Source organism: Vombatus ursinus, unplaced genomic scaffold, assembly GCF_900497805.2.
Source record: "Vombatus ursinus unplaced genomic scaffold, bare-nosed wombat genome assembly UNPS02014812.1, whole genome shotgun sequence".
In the NCBI taxonomy this organism is placed as follows: Eukaryota; Metazoa; Chordata; class Mammalia; order Diprotodontia; family Vombatidae; genus Vombatus; species Vombatus ursinus.
Window position 1 is genome coordinate 93,051,292 of NW_020954590.1, and position 18,444 is coordinate 93,069,735.

Consider the following 18,444-nt stretch of genomic DNA (forward strand, 5'->3'; position numbering starts at 1 on the left):
TATACTTGATTTCTTTAGGGACATGTAGAGACATGGGGCTCCTGACTGCTTCCCAGGTGGGAGTGAGGAGGAACAGAGATAACCTTGGCCTAATTACCATAATGCTAAATCAATCCAGACTTAAGCTCTCCACAAAGAACGCTAATGGGCTTCCCGACTGATAGAACTAGGAAATGTGCTCAACACTCACTGAAGAGAAATGTGGGTTTAACACACCATCTACCCACATGAAACCATGAAGATTCTTACTTGGGCTTCATATTCCTAGGGAATCTGTCTTCGAAGTCTTTGCAACTAGAAACCATGCATCAAGGCGGCTTGGTGTATGCCATTAGTGTCAGAACTCTTGTTTTAGGGTTTTGGAAGATTGGGATTAAGGTCAAAATCCCCCTGCAGTCCTGTCTCTTGAAATGGGATTTAAGCAAGCATGACTAGGGTTCCTTGTTATCAGCTTCTGGAATGGTAATATGGGATTGTCAAAGTGTCCTTAAGTAGTCCAAGGACCATAGGATTATAGATTTTGAGCTGAAAGGAAGCAGAGTCATATGTGACTCTTTTTTCTTGGCAAAGATACTGCAATGCTGTGCCATTTCCTTCTCCAGCTCATTTTACCTATGAGGAAACTGAGACAAACAGGGTTAAGTGACTTGGCCAGGGTCACACAGCTAGTAAGTATCTGAGGCTAGATTTGAACTCAGGATGAGTCTTCCTGAGTCTAGGCCTGGTGCTCTATCCACAATACTATCTACCTGCCCAGGAAACCTTAGGAAGGAAGCCATCAAATCCAACTTCCTTATCTTACAGATAAACAAACTGAGGATCAGAGAAGTTAAGTAATTTACCCAAGGTTACACAGCTGGTAAGAAACTGAGATGGGATTTTAATCTAGGTTTTCGGGTTTCCAACTCCAGAACCTATTCAAATCTCCTTATTGCCTCCTGGGACTTCTGTTTCCTTATCTGTAAAACGAGGGGATTGAAACTGATGGCCTCAGGGTTCAATTCCAGCTCTAAATCTATGATCCTACTTATATTTTTATTGGTATTTCTTTCATCTCTTTGGTCTATTCCTCCTTATGTTTCAGAAACTGGAAGATATAATAATAGCTCAAACTTATATAATGCTTTTAAGGTTTGTAAAGTGCTTTACACTTGATTTTATTTGATTCTTACAACAACCCTGTAAAGCAGATGCTATTTTTATCTACATTTAACAGTTGGGGAAACTGAGGCAGAGAGAGGTTTTTAAATAACTTACCCTGGGTACCAACTGATATGTGTCTGAGGTGAGATCTGAGCACAAGTGTTCCTGACTTTAAAATCTAGAGCTCTATCTACTGTACTAAACTTTTCTGAAGAAATAAAAATTTTTGATACCGGCTTTTTTTTTTTTTTTTTTGCCTTCCAGCTGTTACAAGGTATGGATATGGGTTAATTTTGTGAACCACAAATCTAGAAAGTGGTAGATTAAGTTCAAGAAGAATAATCAGGGCCTCGTATTTAGAGTGAGCTTCTGACCAATTTGCCTCACCCTTTCTCTAACATTTCCCAATCTTCAGAGTCAACATGGTCTGTCAAATGGATTTACTGGGTTCCTTAAGATAGCAGCATAGGCCAGTGAGAAGTGTTGCATGTGCCTAGTGATCAGTGGACAGCCTGCACATTTTGGGGTTTAAAGGAGTGGTGGAAACTGCTGAACTTTTGATTCTCGCCTTCTACATTCTAATGATTTTATGCATCCATCCCCCAGAAGGCCCAGGATAGAACTCCTGTCCCCTGCCCCGAAGCTCTGGGACCTGGCTCTGGATATTTCCTTAGGCCTCACAGAGGAGATAATCCAACTCAGCTTTAGTATGACTCTTTGGAACTTGGCAAAAACAGAGCTATAAACAGGTGCCATAAAGGTCTTCACAAGAAAAATACCCCACACATATTGAAAGCATTAATGCAAATTCCTTTCTGAGAAAGTTTCTAGCAAGACTATTCCTGAAGGACATTCTGGCAGACAACAAAAAATATTTATTTAACTGAGTGTCCACTCTGTGCAGAACAGAATGTCGGGCACTATGTGAGATGCAAGAGAAGGTTAGGGGGAGCTGCTTCTGTTTCAAGGAGTCAGCTGACAGTTTGGTTTGGTGGGATATAAATTATCATTATGGTGAATGAGGGCTGCCTCTGCTGTTCAGAGAGGGGTACTGGGCTAGAGTTCTATTGATCTTCCTTAACTATAGTTAGTCTAGGGGATGTGATTTTAAGGTTCTTCCCCCTACCTCCCCCATCTCTTACCCTTCACTGCTCACATAAGCTTTGGCATTAATCTCCACCAGTGAGGAAGGTATTCCATATAAATGAGCTTCAGGGCTTGAGTTACATTAGCAGTAAGAATTATTTAAAATAGGAAACTACCAGATAGTCTGATTTCTTCTCATCCCTTCCCTAGCCAAACACGAGTAGTTATTCTGAATTTTGCTCTGCTCTCCTCTGAAGTGGCCATGGGCATGGTCTGTGTTATGTGAGGTACAAAATTTTCTAGTTATGTTTCTGTGATTAGATGCCAAATGAATGCCAAGGACTATAACGATTCAGAGAAGGGAAGACCAGTGCACTTGGAAAGTCACTTTTTATTTAATTCTGTTTGAAGATAGTGAAGATCACAATGGTTAAGTACACACACACACTTACTTCGTTAGAACAGGGAATATGATTTCTCTAAATCTTGTATCATCACTCTGGCATCTGTTGTTGTTGGGACATTTGAGTTGTGTCTGACTCTTCATGACCCCATTTGGGTTTTTCTTTCGCAATGATACTGGAGAGGTTTGCCATTTCCTTCTCCAACTCATTTTGCCGATGAGGAAACTGAAGCTAATGGGGTTAAGTGACTTGCCCAAGGTGACACAGCCAGTAAGTGTCTGATGCTAGATCTAAACTTAGGAAAATGAGTCTTCCTGACTCTAGGCCCCAGTGCTCTGCACACTATGGTACCACCTAGCTGCCCAGCTGAATAAATACTGTACCAGGCCCCTTCCTATTTTTTCTAGTCTTTTATCCTGCTGCACAAACTCTGTGGTTCAGCTATCCTGGACTATGGTGTTCTTCACCATCTCCTATTTCTGTGTCTTTGCACTAGCTGTCCCCAATGCCTGGGGAACGTTTTCCTTCTCCTAACTCTTAAATTTCTGGCTTCCTTTAAGACTCAGGTCAAAATTTAACTCTTTCGGGAGTCCCTGAAAATTCCTCTACCTATTTCCCAGTCCTTGCTAGTGTCTCTCCTTTTATCTTCTATCCACTCTAATAGTCTTGTCTATATTTATTTATAGGCAGCTAGGTGGCACAGTGGATAGAGTGCCAGGCCTGGAGTCCGGAAGTTATCTTTCTGAGTTCAAATCAGACCTCGGACACTTACTAGCCGTGTGACCGTAGGCAAGTCACTTAACCCTGTTTGCCTCAGTTTCTTCATATGTAAAATGAGCTGGAGAAAAAAATGGCAGATCACTCTAGTATCTTTGCCAAGAAAACCCCAAATGGGGTCACAAAGAGTTGGACACAACTGAACAACATACTAATTTATATATCAGAGGAGCATAGATTTAGTGCTAGAAGGCACTCAGAGGCCCTTTATTTTACAGATAAGGAAACTGAGGCCCCGAGAGGTTAAGTCACTCACCTAAGGCCTTCTTCATTATGTTGTCTTCTTCATTAAAACATGTCTTTGTCGTCACAGCGCTTAGCACATAGGCAGCTATGCAGCAAAGTGTTAGACCTGAAGTCAGGAATATCAGAGGTCAAATTCTATCCAAGTCACTTATTAGCCCTGTGGCCCTGGGCAAATCATTTAACCTCTCTCTCAGCCTCAGTTTCCTCATTTGTAAAATGGGGATAATAATGACCCTCTGTTTCACAGGGTGATTTGTGAGAATCTAAAGAGTTAATATATGTAAATTGCTTTGCAAATCTTAAAGTACTGTTTAAATGTTAGCTATTATTAATAAATGCTTGTTGATTGATCCTGGTTATGTGTTCCCCCCAACCCTCACCCCTATCCTGTAGCCCACTATTCTCACTGAAATAGATATGAAACAGTGGGAATGGACAACACCAGGAAAGGAAGCCTGGGGTTGCTGAGAGGTTAAAAGCACTGGGAACAGAGAATGAGGATAAAGATGTTTGTCATGCCATCTTCATGAAATATCAGATGGGTTATTTTCTGTTAAAGAGATTAAAAAACACAGCCTGAAGAAGAAGGGGACTAAGATGGTGAAGGATCAGTTGAAGAACTGGGATTGTTTAATCTGGAAAAGACAAGACGAAGCAGACTTGATAGTGATCTTCAAATATTTTAAGGGTTGTCATCTGAAAGAGAAGTTAGATTAATTCTGTTTGGTTCCAGAGGCTAGAACTAGGAGGGAAAGGTAAAAAGAGGAAAATTTTGACTTGGTGTCAGGGAAAAATTCTAGGCAAATTAGAGCTGTCTCAAAGGGGAATGGACTGCTTTGGGAGGTAGGGAGTGGGGCTCCCCTCTCTAGAGATCTTCAAGGACAGGCCCAATTATCTGTTGTCTGCTATCATACCAGGCATTCCGTTTGGGATGTGGGTTGTACTAGATGGCTGCTAAAGTCTTTTCCAACTCTGAGATTTTTTTGATGACAGATTTTATGAAAAGATGAGGTTGCGATAATCTTCGTCTGACTTCTGGGATTGGTTTCAAGTGTTAACTGTTTACTTACTCAAAGTGTCTCTTTATTCTTGATTTTATAGCCATGGATAAAATAAAGTTTTAAAAAAATTGTCTTTGCTTGTTTGTTTAAAAGTTTAAGTGATTTGAATGTAAGGGGTGAAAGAAGATGATTTAGTTTGAATAAGAGTTTTCCTTATGCTCTTCTCTGAGATGCATTGGCTTGATAGGAAATAAATCAGCTTTTGAAAAAGTAAAAGCATGTGTGTAGGTGTGTGTGTGTATATGAAGTGTGTTTGTCCTTGGGACTGTTGCATTTGTCCTTTTACTTTGTGAAATCTCCATCATTGTAATGATTACTGACCTCACAGAAATGTGTTTTGACTATTTTTCTTATAAACAGATCTGACCAATAGCTATTGTGAGAAGTAAGCAGTTCATGAACGTCATGGGATTTTTACAGTTTGGGTTGCCCAACCAAAAATGGAATATTGGTTGGTGAGTCTGTGGATATGGTGGTATGCAGGGCAGCAGGTTGTGGCCTAATTCAGTCAGAGAACATGCACTAACAAATTGGTCCTGTCAATGATGGATTATGCATGAAAGAAGTTAATTGAATGCAATCTACCGGCCACGGTCAAGAGCAATACAGTTTCTCCCTCCCTCCCACCCCCATCTCTTCCCTTATTTCTTCCCATCAGGCTGGGTTTTCTCTTGGCTCCACACTTAACAAGCTCCACATGCAAAATTGGAAGATCCTGGCTGTTGTTGCAAGGCTCCCTCAGCTTGTGCACATTGGGAAAAGAAGAAGTGAAACCCAGGGTTTCTTTTCATGTGTTAATCTTTTGGAATGTGTGTGGATCATACTCAGGGAAAGAAACTGATCGCCTCATGGTGAAATGCTGGCCTTCCATTTTGAACTTCCATTTACCAGCAAAAAGGGAGAAATATTTGGAGTGAAAAGCATTGATTTATTTTTTACCTATAAAGGCAATGAATGGTGTGGTGTGTGCATGGATACCATGTTAGCACCCTTGCAACTCTACCTCTCTATTAAGGTTCTCCATTTAGCCTTGGTTTAACAAAAGCTGAGTTGGTCAGCAATGGCTCTTTATTCTTTTAGGTGTAGAGTTTAAATTTGCTAAGCTTGGAAGGGAGGGACATCACTAGGTACTGAACCATCAAACCTGGAAGTATGTTGTCTTTGTAAGGAACAGAAATGTGGAAACCCCAAACTCAAAATGTGGACATTCCCAAGCTCTGTTTGGGGGTGCCGAGCTGGCCTTGAACAAGATGACAAAGGTGAACATCATCGAATTTCTGCGTCCAGCAGAGTTATAAACCAGCTATTTCCATCCTTTCCTACCAGATTGATTTCTCTGACCTCGCCTCTAATTACCTTTTTGATGGACTGGTTAACAAGAGAGTTTTTATAAGCAGAGACCCCAGAGAAGCCTAAACTGCTATAGGCAACTTCAGAAAACCTAGAATCAATCATTTAAGGTATCTATTGGGTATTTATATTGTTTACATACATGTATACTTCTCGAATCCTTCAGTGGCACCTCACTGCCTATGGACTAAATTCTAAACTCTTTAGCTTACCATTCAAGATGCTCCATAACTGGACTTCGATCTATCTTTCCATCCTTATCTTACACCTTTCACCTTCACGTACTCTGTATTTTTATATATGTCAACTTCTTGGTGGATTCAAGTATGAGTGCAGTGGACAGAGTACTGGGCCTGGAGTCAGGATGACCTGAATTCAAATCCAACCTCATATACTTCCAAGCTGTGTGACCTCGGGCCAGTCACTTCACCTCTGTTTGTCTCAATTTTCTCAAATATAAGAGGGCATGATATCAGCACTTACTTCATAGGGTTGTTGTGAGAATCATATAAGATAATATTTGTGAAGTGCTTAGCACTGTGCTTGATACATAGTAAGTGCTATATGGATGCTTTTTCCCTCCCCCTCCCCACCCACCATAGAAAGAAAGCTACCGCTGCTAGCAATACCATATTCCAAGGACTGCAGTGAGACAGAAAGGTAGTAAGAACACTAATCCTTTATCTTCTGTAGCAGCTTAGCAAATTTTTTTTCATCTTAGATGCATAATTCTGAGACACAGAGGCATGACTTGAACCCAAATCTTCTTGAATAACATACCTTTCTAAATTATTCTGACAATTGCTTCTTTACACTTTATGCTTTGAGGTCTGCAAGTGCTATTTTCCTTTTATTTCTACTTTTAAAATTATTGCCTTTTAGATTTTTGAACTTGTTTCTCCAAATAAATTTTGTTACCAATTTGTTTTTTGTTGTTCAGTCATTTTTAGTTGTGTCCAACTCTCCTTGACCCCATTTGGTGTTTTTTGATAAAGACACTGGAGTGCTTTGCCATTTCCTTTTCTAGCTCATTTTACAGATGAGGAAACTAAGGCAAATAGAGTTAAGTAACTTGCCCAAGGTCACACAGCTATATGAGACGATATTTGAACTCATGAAGATGTCTTCCTGATTCCAAATCCAGGGCTATATCCACTGCTCCACCTAGCTACCCTCAATTTGTTTAGTAATTACCGCCCCCCTCCCCCCGAACTATTGTAGGCATTAAAGCTGCAAATTCATTTAGGTAGTATCTTCATTTTTTTGTATTGGCATGGCTTGATCATGAACAATGAATATTTCTTCAATTATTGAATTCATTCTTTATTTTATTTTTTTGGCTAGGAAATGGGGTTAAGTGATTTACCTAGGGTCACACAGCTAGTAATTGTTATGTGTCTGAGGCCAGATTTGAACTCAGGTCCTCCTGAATTGAGGGCCAGTGCTCTCTCTATCCATTGAGCCACCTAGCTGCCCCTCATTCTTTATTTCTTAAAGAGTGTCTTATAACCACATGTTCATACATCTTGAGCATGTTTTGATAAACTCCCAGATACTTTATTTGTTTTGTAGTTATTTTATATGAGGTTGCTCTGTCTATTATTTCTTCCTGGTTTTTGTTATTGTTATATGGAAATGCTGAAGATTTTTATTTATCTATTTTGTATGCTGCTACTTAACTGAAGCTAATAATTGTTTCAATTAGTTTTTTTATGGGATTCTCTTGAACTTTTTTAGTAAATCATCATATATCCAGATGTGCAATTTTTGCCTTCTTCTATTTTTGCCAATTTTATATCTTTATTTATTTATTTATTTTTGGTCTCTATGGCATTTCTAGAACAATGTCAAATAATATTGGGGAGAGAAGGCATTCTTGTTTTGAGCTGTATTTTTTTGGAAAGCTTCTATAGTGTTTCTTCACTGCAAATAATACTAGTTTTTTGGCTTTTTTTTTTTTAAGGCAATTGGGGTTAAGTGACTTGCCCAAGGTCACACAGCTAGTAAGTGTCAAGTGTTTGGTCTGAGGCCAGATTTGAACTCAGGTCCTTCTGATTTCTGGGCTGGTTCTGTATCCACTGCACCACCTAGCTGCCCCTAGTTTTTGGCTTTTAATATGTACTTTTGTCATATTGAAAAATTATCCTTTTTTTGGCCTTTGCTTTTGTTACAAGCATAAATGAGCTGTATATTTTGTTAATGGCAGAAAAAGCATCAGTTGATATAATGATGTTTTTTGGACTGTTTTGCTTTTAATATGATTAATTATATTAATTTCTCATAATGTTGAATCATTTTTTCATCCCTGATGTAAATTCAATTCAGCCAGGTGAATTTTGGGGGACATTTTTAGTATTTTTTTTTTTAGCATTTTATTTAAATTTTTGCTTCAATAAAAAACAAAATATTGGTCTAGAGGTCTTTTTTCCTCATTTTGTTCTGCCTTGACTTGGACATTGGGGCAATATTTATTTTCTGAAAAAGTAGACTTTTTGTAGACTTTTTTTTTCCTCAATTTTTGGGAATAATTTGTGTAGTAAGGGCATTATTTTGTTTTGAAATATTTGATAAAATTTGTCTGGACCCATTTTTTTCTTCGACTTTTGGTAGCTTCTTTATGGCCTGTTCAATTTCATTTTCTAAGGTTGAGTATTTTGAGAGGTCTATTTAATAAACTGTTAATTTGAAAAAAATATTTAATGACCTGTTAATTTGAAAAAAAATATTTAATGACCTGTTAATTTGAAAAAATATTTTATATTTTTGTGGGTACTTATTTCTTTTTCTTTAAATTCTTGATCTTGCTAGTTTATAATTAAATATAGTCTGGATAATTTTTTATTTCAGTTATGATTTCACATTTTTTCATTTTTCTTTTGGTAATTTGATTTTTGCTTTTTCAGGTCAAAGTATAATTTTGTTACTCTTTTCAGAAAACTAGTTTTTCATTTTGATGATCATTTCTTTAGGGTTTTTTTTTCTTTTTCATTTTACTTTTGTCCTCTAATTTCTGATTTGATTATTTTGTACGTATTTTAAATTTAATTGTTTGATTTTCTAGTTTTGTAAATTGTATTTTAAGTTTGTTAACCCTCTTTTTATTTTGTTAATGCATGCTTCCAGAGATAATTGCTATTTTTGCTGTGCCATAGTTTCCAAAGAATATGAGTAGTATTTCTTTCTTTTTTTAAAACATCAATTTATAATTTCTCTGTGCTAAAGCAGATAATTTATTTCTGAAAATTTACCATGTGGTGCTGAAGTATATGTTTTTTAATGTGTCCATTCAGGTCAAAGACAATTATCAAAATTAAAAAAAAAACACCCTTAACTGAACCAAGGTAATAGATCCCAGGTTAAGAATGGGAATGAGGGGAAAGGAACAAACATTTATTAAGTACCTACTATATGCCAGGCATTGTGCTAAACACTTCATAAATATTATCTAATTTAAGAACCCAGTTTCTGTAGAGTGGTGAGAGCAGAATGGTGATTACAAGGGATTAAGGATAGAAAATGGAGTAAGGAAGTAGAAACATTGGCTATAGACTAGTTTTTCAGGAAGTTTAGTAGTTAAGGGGAGGAAGAGATGAGATGGTAGCTGGATGCATTAAGGAGGTCAAGAAAAGGTAGGTGAGAAGGAGGCAGTGGAGAAAGGCTTTTTGAGTAGGGGAAAAGAGCTCTAATGTCTCAGTGGGTCATGAAAAAACACAGCATTATAACAGCAGGCGAGAAATGATGGTGGCCATAACTCATTAATAACAGGTTAAATTGTGTTCAAAACACTGCTTAAGACAGTAGGGAAATGTTTAATACATTTTAGGAAAATTTCCATTTAAACTAGTTGAAATAAAAGAAGTGTTGGCACTTAAAGGCATTAATTCCAGTTATCTGGAAAATTCACTTGTGTGGGCCTTCTGAGCCTTCTTCCACTAGACCCAGAGAAATGGGGTCTCCTTGGTCTTTTGGTTTATACTTTTCCAAGCCACAGGAATCTGGGAGTTGTAATCCAGGCCAGGTTTTGCAGCTACCCCAACACTGAGGAAACAGTAAGCAGTGTCAATCTACAAACAGAATTGACCTCTAACCTGTGGATGGCCAGAGCCAAACAGAGCAGGTTAGAGACAGGAATCAGTCTGAAGTTTAATTTAAAAGTGAGGGAAATGGCTTGCAAGCCAGGAGGGGATCTAGACACATATCCCTCCACCTCCACCCTTACCCCCGCCCCCATCCCAGTGAGGGAACCCGAGGCAGTGGGGCTGAACGTTGATGTATATACTTTAGGCTAGACAAAGAGTCAAACAGTGTAGTGTAGCAACAGCAACTGTGAGGCAAGGTTGTCTAGTGACAAAAAGTACCTTCATAGCAGGGCTTCATTTCTGGGTCTGCTGGTGCTTGCCTGAGCTCAGGGACCATCAGTTCCAGAAGGTGAGAGCAAAGGATTGTTGTTATGCCAAGCTTAGGGCACAGCTTGCTTGTTGGACCTTGGCTCTGGAAAACAGGGTATCTCCTAATAGTATCTTGACTGCAGCTCTCTGTGGGACAGATCTTTAGGACATTAGCCCAGTGAAGATCTCCTCCAGAAGCAATGCTGACTTTGGTCATGAACTTGTTGGGACATATGTTATGTAGGACATGAGCTAAATTTGGAGCCTGCTTCCTCAGAGAGTAGGAGGGGAGTAGAGGGGAGAGGATGCCTTGGGGGTATTAGGGAAAGTATTTGTACAATTTTTTAAAAAAATATTTTACCTTTGTAAAAGTTACCTGGTGTTAAGTGGTTGAATGGAACTAGAAGTGCTAGTTACTGGGCTCCTAATAAAATGGGGGCAAGGTGTGTATGTGGGGGGGGATGGGAAACAAAGGCAATGGGGACTGAAGCAATGGCAGCAGAGAAGAGAGTTACGTCCAAGTTCTTCACCGAACCTGAGGTAACTGAGACCTATGAGGGGAAATGTGGCAAGCCTGGCACCAAGAGAGTGGAGCCAGAACATGCTGTGTTGTATTCCTACTACAACGGTATTATCTAGTGGTTGGACAGAGTGTAAGGGATAGAATGCTAAACCAGGAATCAGGAAGACCTTGGTTCAAATCTTGAATCCGGTTTTTTTTGCTGGCTATTTGATTATAGGCAAGTCATTTAACCTCTCAGAGCCTCAGTTTCCACATTTGTAAAATGAGAGCAATAATATCTATTGTGCCTAATTCATGGGCCTCTTGTGAAGTTTAAATGCGATAATGTATACAAAACCCTTCCCAAACCTTAAAGTGTTATATTAAAGTCATTTATTATTATTATTAATTATTATTGTTACACGTTAGTTTGTTGTTGTTCTTTTTCAGTCATTTCAGACTCTTTGTGACCCCTTTTGGGGCTTTCTTGGCTAAGATACTGGAGTGGTTTGCCATTTCCTTCTCCAGGTCATTTTACAGATTAGTAAACTGAGGCAAACAGGGTAAGTGACTCGCCTAGGGTTACACAGCTAGTAAATGTCTGAGGTCAGATTTTAATTCAGGAAGACTAGTCTTCCTGACTCCAGGCCTGGCATTCTACCCACTATGATACCTAGCTACCCACAGGTAAAGTTTACTCTATAGCAATTAGATGCCCTCTTTGGGCACCAGTTTTTCCAGGATGTGGCCATTATGGAAGCAAAGGATGGAGAAGCAGCTCGTGACCATGTTTGTATTGACCATGGCAGTTTTGCTTTGGTTTACATCCTCAAGTTAGTGGGTGGGGAAGTTTTGTAATAGGTTTAGGGAAGTAATTTGTTCTGCGGGGCAGGCAGGGGAGAGGGAGAAGGGTCCACCCAATTACAGGATCAGTTCTGACAACCTGGATGCTCTCTGAATGTATAAAATAATTTCAGTCTTTTATGAAAGGTTCTGTGATAGTTAGAGGATGGGTTTTTAGAAGATAGAATGTAAGCTTCCTGAGAGCAAAGACTTTTTTCCTCCCCAGGGATTTTTGGATCCCTAGTTCCTAGTTCAGTAGCTGGAACATAGGAGGAGCTTAAAAAAACTGTAGATTGATTGATGAGGGGAGATGGAAGGAACAAAGATGGTTTCAGGATAACCCCTGCAGCCACTGAGAATCCTTGAAATTAAGCAACCAGAACAAAAGGCTTTTGAGAACTCTTAGGGTCGATCAAGAAGTAGGGTGGTAGGATCTTTCTTTTGGTATTGTTCATTAGCATTATATTCATTAGCATATAAGTTATTGTTGCTTGTCATGCACATTGTTAAAGCAGAGAAAGGAGGAGAAATGAATTGATGAATTAAAAATTTCTTTCAGTTCCTTTCTCAGTATGTTTATTTAAATCCCCTTTTCCTTCCAAGGCCTATTTCATATAGGATTGTCTTCCTATAATCCAGCACCATATCTAGCCCGGGGTGAATGGGACTTTTTCTCATGGGGCTGACATCCAGGAGGGAGCTTTCTTTTGGGATGATGGTACACTGCCTCCCTGGAGTAACTGCTGTCCCTGTGTTTTGCCTACAGTACTCTGTAGGTCTGGACCACTATGTGGTCATGGCCCCAAGGGCCTTTTGTCATGGAATCTTCCTCTCTGGGCAGCTTCCATCCCAAACTCCTTGGGGATGAGGACCATGGAATGGACTCCCCTCTTCCTTGGTCAGACTGTTCTCTGTGGTCGCCACTGCTGCTACCACCACTGCCACTTTCCCTGTTGTGCTCATTTGTTTTTCCCCAGATTAAAAAAAAATCCTACTTATAACTCTGCCCTAATACCTATTCAGTTTGTCAATCACTTTTAGCCTCCATCTCTCTCTCTAGCACCTTGTAAAACAGTCCTTCCTATTCATCCAAACCACTTACCTTGAGTACTTTCTATGATGAAAACAAGAAGAGTCAGAATGATTGTCTCAGGGAAGAATATATATAGGCATAGAGGAACGTTGGTTAACTCCTTAAAAAATTTCTAAAGCCTGTCTGTATATCTAACCAGAAGTAGCCGGGGAGAGGGCAGAGGAGGGGGAAGGGATAAATAGCTAAAAAATTATAGTTACCTGTCATTTTTAAAGCTAGGCATATAGAAATTAACATCTCTGGGAGCAAAAAAAAATTTCAATGACTCATTAATAAATAGCAGATTACCTCTCTGTGCCTCAGTCTTCCTCATCTGTAAAAAAAAAAAGCGGGCTTAGACAAAATGATTTCTAAAGTCTTTTCCAGTTCTGACATTTTGTGATTCTATTTGTGCTGAGCTATGAGAGTGCTGGATATTCTTCCACTTTTGGCTGTATTACGAAGCTACAGGATGAAGGGCTGGTGGTCAGAGTGCCCCCAGGACTTGGAATTTTGACTTGCCTCAGCTAAGTCATTGCTGTAGACTTGGGTCACAGATTGGCCTACTTAATATATGGCTGCGGTTGTAGTTTGGCAAGACAGAGGCCATGGCTAAAGTCCATCTGGGTCTTAGGTTCTCCTTTCGTTCTGGAGCTGGGAGACAAAAGCTCTCCTGTCTATCCTAGCTGATGAAGAACAGACTTCAACCCTGGAATGGGGCCTATTGGTAATGTGCCTCCAAGGACTTCACTGAGTAAACCATTAGAATGAGGTGCAGTCAAAGCTGATTAAAATCACACCATTTCATAACACCACTCACCGGCAAAGACTTACACCAGAAAGAGAGCAGGCTGGGTAACCAACCGCTGCCTGGATTTATTCTCTTACCCCCTTGAGCTGTTTGCTTAGCACCATGTGGGAACAGATTTCCCCATTTGTCTGTTAGGCCCTCCATCTTGCCTGCCTCAGCTATCTCACCATCAGGATACTCACAGAGGTCTCTGAGTTAGGAGCTGTGGAGGTGGAAAGTTGAGATGGGCCCTGTTTCTCTTTTTAAAGGGCTGAGATAGTGACATCTAGGAAATTTAGAAAGATAAGAATACACTTCTAAGAGTTTGCAGGATGGTGCATAAAGCAGATTCCAATTTCTCTCATTTGGAGAGACTCTAGTTTGGGGTAGATGTTGCTCATCATTCCCTCTCTCTCTCTCTCTCTCTTTCTCACACACACACACACACACACACACACACACACACACACACACACACCCACACACACACATTTTCTCTAAAGAGAACATAAATACTTCTACCTAGCTCTTATTATTTTATTTTGGGCCAGTGTTACATTTTTTGGGTTTACTGATGGCAGATTACCTGCCTAGTTTCGATACATCGTGTTGTCTGAGGGGAGGCTTCTAGGACTCCTGGTAATGAATACATTTTAACATTGGAAACAATATTAGGGCTTTGTCTAAAGCTAACGAGAGACTGCTGTTCAGTTGTGGCTGACTCTTTGTGCCCACATTTGGGGTTTCTTTGGCCAAGATGCTGGAGTGGTTTGCCATTTCCTTCTCCAGAATCTCCAGATTCTCTTCATTTTACAGATGAGAAAACTGAGGCAAACAGAGTTTAGTGACTTGCCCAGGGCCATGTAGCTAGTAAGTGTCTGAGGCCAGATTTGAGCTCAGGAAGATGAGTCTTCTAGATTTCAGACCCACCACTCTGGGTCTGATGCCCTAAAGGGTGACTAGCAGTAGGAATTTTAGGTCAGGTAGGAGGATAATGGCAGCATAATGATAAACTTATAGGGGAGGAGTTTTTTTTTTTGTTTTTTTGTTTGTTTTTGTCAAGCAATATTTTGAAGTAATTTGTCACATTACATGAAGTAGATAGGGCTGTTAGGCAGCAAAATGGACATAGTGCTGTATGACCCTTGGTAAGTCACTTAACCTTTGTTTGCCTCAGATTCCTCATCTATAAAATGGAAATCATAACAGTACCTCCCTCTGTTGTGAGGATCAAATAAGATAATAATTGTAAAGGTCTTAGCATAGTGTCTGACACATGGTAAGTGTCATATAAATGTTAGCTATTATTGTTATATGACTATTTGTTCTATCCCTGCCACGTTTGGAATGTTGTGTCAAGGGTGGTCTAGTGTGAGGAAAGGGGTGAAGCTTAGGTGTATGCAGTGATGGCAAGTGCATCTTAGTGCTGTGCTGCCTGACCCCAGTATGTGCTCTCCAGAACTGAGTTTTGAGCACATTTGCTCAAATCAGTATGTAGAATGGACCCTCTATACCTTTCATGAATCTGTATAATGGTGTATGTGGTGTTCAAGGAGGACTAGCACCTCTGGTGTGAGGGCTTGCTGAGTCCTTTTCAGGGCTGCTCATCTGCCTTTGGTGTCTGCCTGGCACTCAACTCTCACCCGTGGCTCCGAGAAGCTGTAGCATGGGCAGTGGCTACATCCCAACATTCTCAGCAGATGAAATAAACCAGATTGAGGGTGATCAAATCCAAAGGTGACTTAGGGGGATGTCTACTCCAAGCATGTGAAGGCTTCGCCTGGCAGAATGGGCAGATGAGAACAATTTGTTCCAAAGACCATGAAGGCTGCTGAAGAAGGTGCTGTGGAGAGCTGAGGGCTTGGTCAGGCATCGAAGATGCCAAAGATATCCACTGTATCCAGGGACCCATTGCCAGTCTTGACTTTTGCCTTGCCACTGGACTTCAGTGACTCTGGAAGAGAAAGTGAGACTGATAACTTTTTGCAGCTCTGCCTCAGTTAAGCCTAATTCATGCACAAGTCAAGAACTCATCCTGTGATGTCATTAGTCCTCTTTGAAAAAGAAGGACAAAGCAACAATAATGGTAGTTAAGCAATGCTCTGGGGCTACCTGACATCCTGGATAGAAAGGAAAGGATGTTTCTCCTCATCTTCTCATATCCCAAGGGTGCAACGTCTACAATTCAATAAGAAGTTTCAGCACATTGTGATATGTATTTTGTTGTTTTCCTAGTATATAATTATAGATTTTCTTTAACTATAAAATGGGGAGGGAGGACGTTGCACTTGATGAGTTCTGAGGTCATTTTCAGCTCTAAGTATATCGTTCTATGACTCTTAGAGCTGGAAGGGACCCTGGAGATCAGAGTCCAGGTTCCTCCTCCTCCCCTCATGTCACAGGAGAGAGAACTAACACCTCCAGAGCTTGGATGACTTTGCTCAAAGTCACATATCTAATTTAGTGTCAAAGCTGGACCTTGAAAGCAATTCTATTTACTCCAAGCACAATTTTCCAAATTGTAATTCTAGACTTTCCGTAGTAGACTTTCCATGGCTGAAGTATAAACCAAAGGGAGAATGAATAAATCATGTAAACCAGCCCTCCTTCTGACCTGCATATCTTTTTTTTGTAAACAGTATTTTATTTTTTCCAATTACATGTAAAGATAGTTTTCAACATTTATTTTTTATAAGATTTTGAGTTCCAATTTTTTTCTCCCTCTTTCCTCCCCTTCCCCCCAAGATGGTAAGCAATCTGATATGTTATACATGTGCAATCATGTAAACATATTTCCACATTAGTCATGATGTAAGAGAAGAAGCAGAACAAAAGGGAGAAGCCATCAAAAACAAAAATTCAGATTCCATAGTTTTTTTTTTTTCTGGCTGTGGACAGCATTTTCCGTCATGAGTTTTTTTGGAATTTGTTTTGGATCATTGTATTGCTGAGAAGAGCTAAGTCAATTGTGGTTGATCATTGCACAATGTTACTGTTACGGTTTACAATGGTCTCCTGGTTCTACTCACTTCATCCAGCATCAATTCATGTAAGTCTTTCCAGGTATTTCTGAAATCTACCTGCTCATCATTTCTTACAGCATAATTGTATTCCATCACATTCACATACCCCAACTTGTTCAGTCATTCCCCAATTGATGGGCATTTCCTCAATTTCCAGTTCTTTGTCATCACAAAAAGAACTGCTATAAATATTTTTTGTACATGTAGGTCCTTTTCCCTTTTTTATGAAGTCTTTGGGATATAGACCTAGTAGTGGTATTGCTGGATCAAAAGGTATGCACAGTTTGGTTGCTGTTTGGGAATGGTTTCAAACTGCTCTCCAGAATGTTTGGATCAGTTTACAACTCCACCAACAATGCATTAGTGTCTGGGGTATCTTTTTGTTTACCATTCATCACAGTTCAAACCAGGTGGTCTAAATGTAGCTGTATACCTTCTTTAGTGCTGTTTCCTTTCATTGAAATCCATCTAATTTTTGTCCTAATCTTGTTACTCTCGGGTTTTCTGGGCTACTTCTTTTTTGGGAGAAAGCCACCAGTTTAAAGAGGAACCAAACAGGCTAAAATAATTGGTCTAAATAAATGACTATAACCAAGCTGTTATTGATTTAGCTCAGGCTGTTTATAATTTTCTATGCAAATCCATTTATTTATCTATCTAAAGACATTTAGAACTATGTATAGAGCATTGTGGTCACTAAGGGTTAAACAAATAGGAGAGAAATTATTTAGGTGCAGCTGCAGGGATGGGGACAAAAGTCACCAACTACATCTTATCTCCTCTGCTCTTTCTAAGAGATGTTCCAGGATAATTCCTATGGCCCTGACATTAGTGTCCACAGACACAATGGATAATGAAAAATTTTGCTTGATCCAACTGTTGTAACAGGCAAAGGAGATTTAAAAAGATGAATTATATCTAAGGAGCTTTTCTTCCAAAAGAAGGTAGACACTCCTTTGAAGCAGGATGATGCTTACCTCTTTATTTATTTTTTTTAAAGGTCTTTGACTTTTTGGGCCTTTAAAAAAATAAAGAGGTGTATTTATGTGGGAAGAACACTGATTGGAGTCATGGATGGGAATCTGAATCCTAGCTCTACTACTTTTTATCTTTGATCAGTCACTTCACTTCTCTGGGACTCAGTTTCCTCATCTGTAAAATGAGGGGGTTGGTCTATATTCCCTCTAAGGTCCTTCTAGCACTCAATCTATGGTCCTATGTGTTCTTTGCTCCTCTTCACTGTCAATTGTATAACTGGGAAGACATGTTCTCCTGTTCAGAATTTCTGTAGTACAGAAAAAAAGAAAAGCTTTCAGATCTCGTTTATCTCAATCCAACAAACTCTATATCTGGTATTTTTCTCAGCTGGTATTCCCTCCTTTCTGCCTTATACCTTCTCTGAAACCTTAGTATACTGGTACTGCCATGCCTATGACCTCAAAACTGGGAAACCAATCATATTTGTCTGGGTAGCACATCTCACCTTGCTGTAAAACACCCGAACCATCCCTGATTCCAGAAGCTGCTTTAAGCTGCAGGAAGAATGGAATGAATATGCATCTACCATGGACCCTCTCCTCATACTATGGTTTGAAGACTATCATGCCAAAGACTCCTTGGGCTGGTTGTATGCTTTCCCTGCCCTTTCCTAGACTCATTTGGAAGCTTTCAGTCCTGTTCCCAGTATGATAGTTTCATTGCCTATCTTAGGACCCTTCTTCTTGTTGTCTCTACCTCTTCCTCGGTGTTCCTTTGGGTG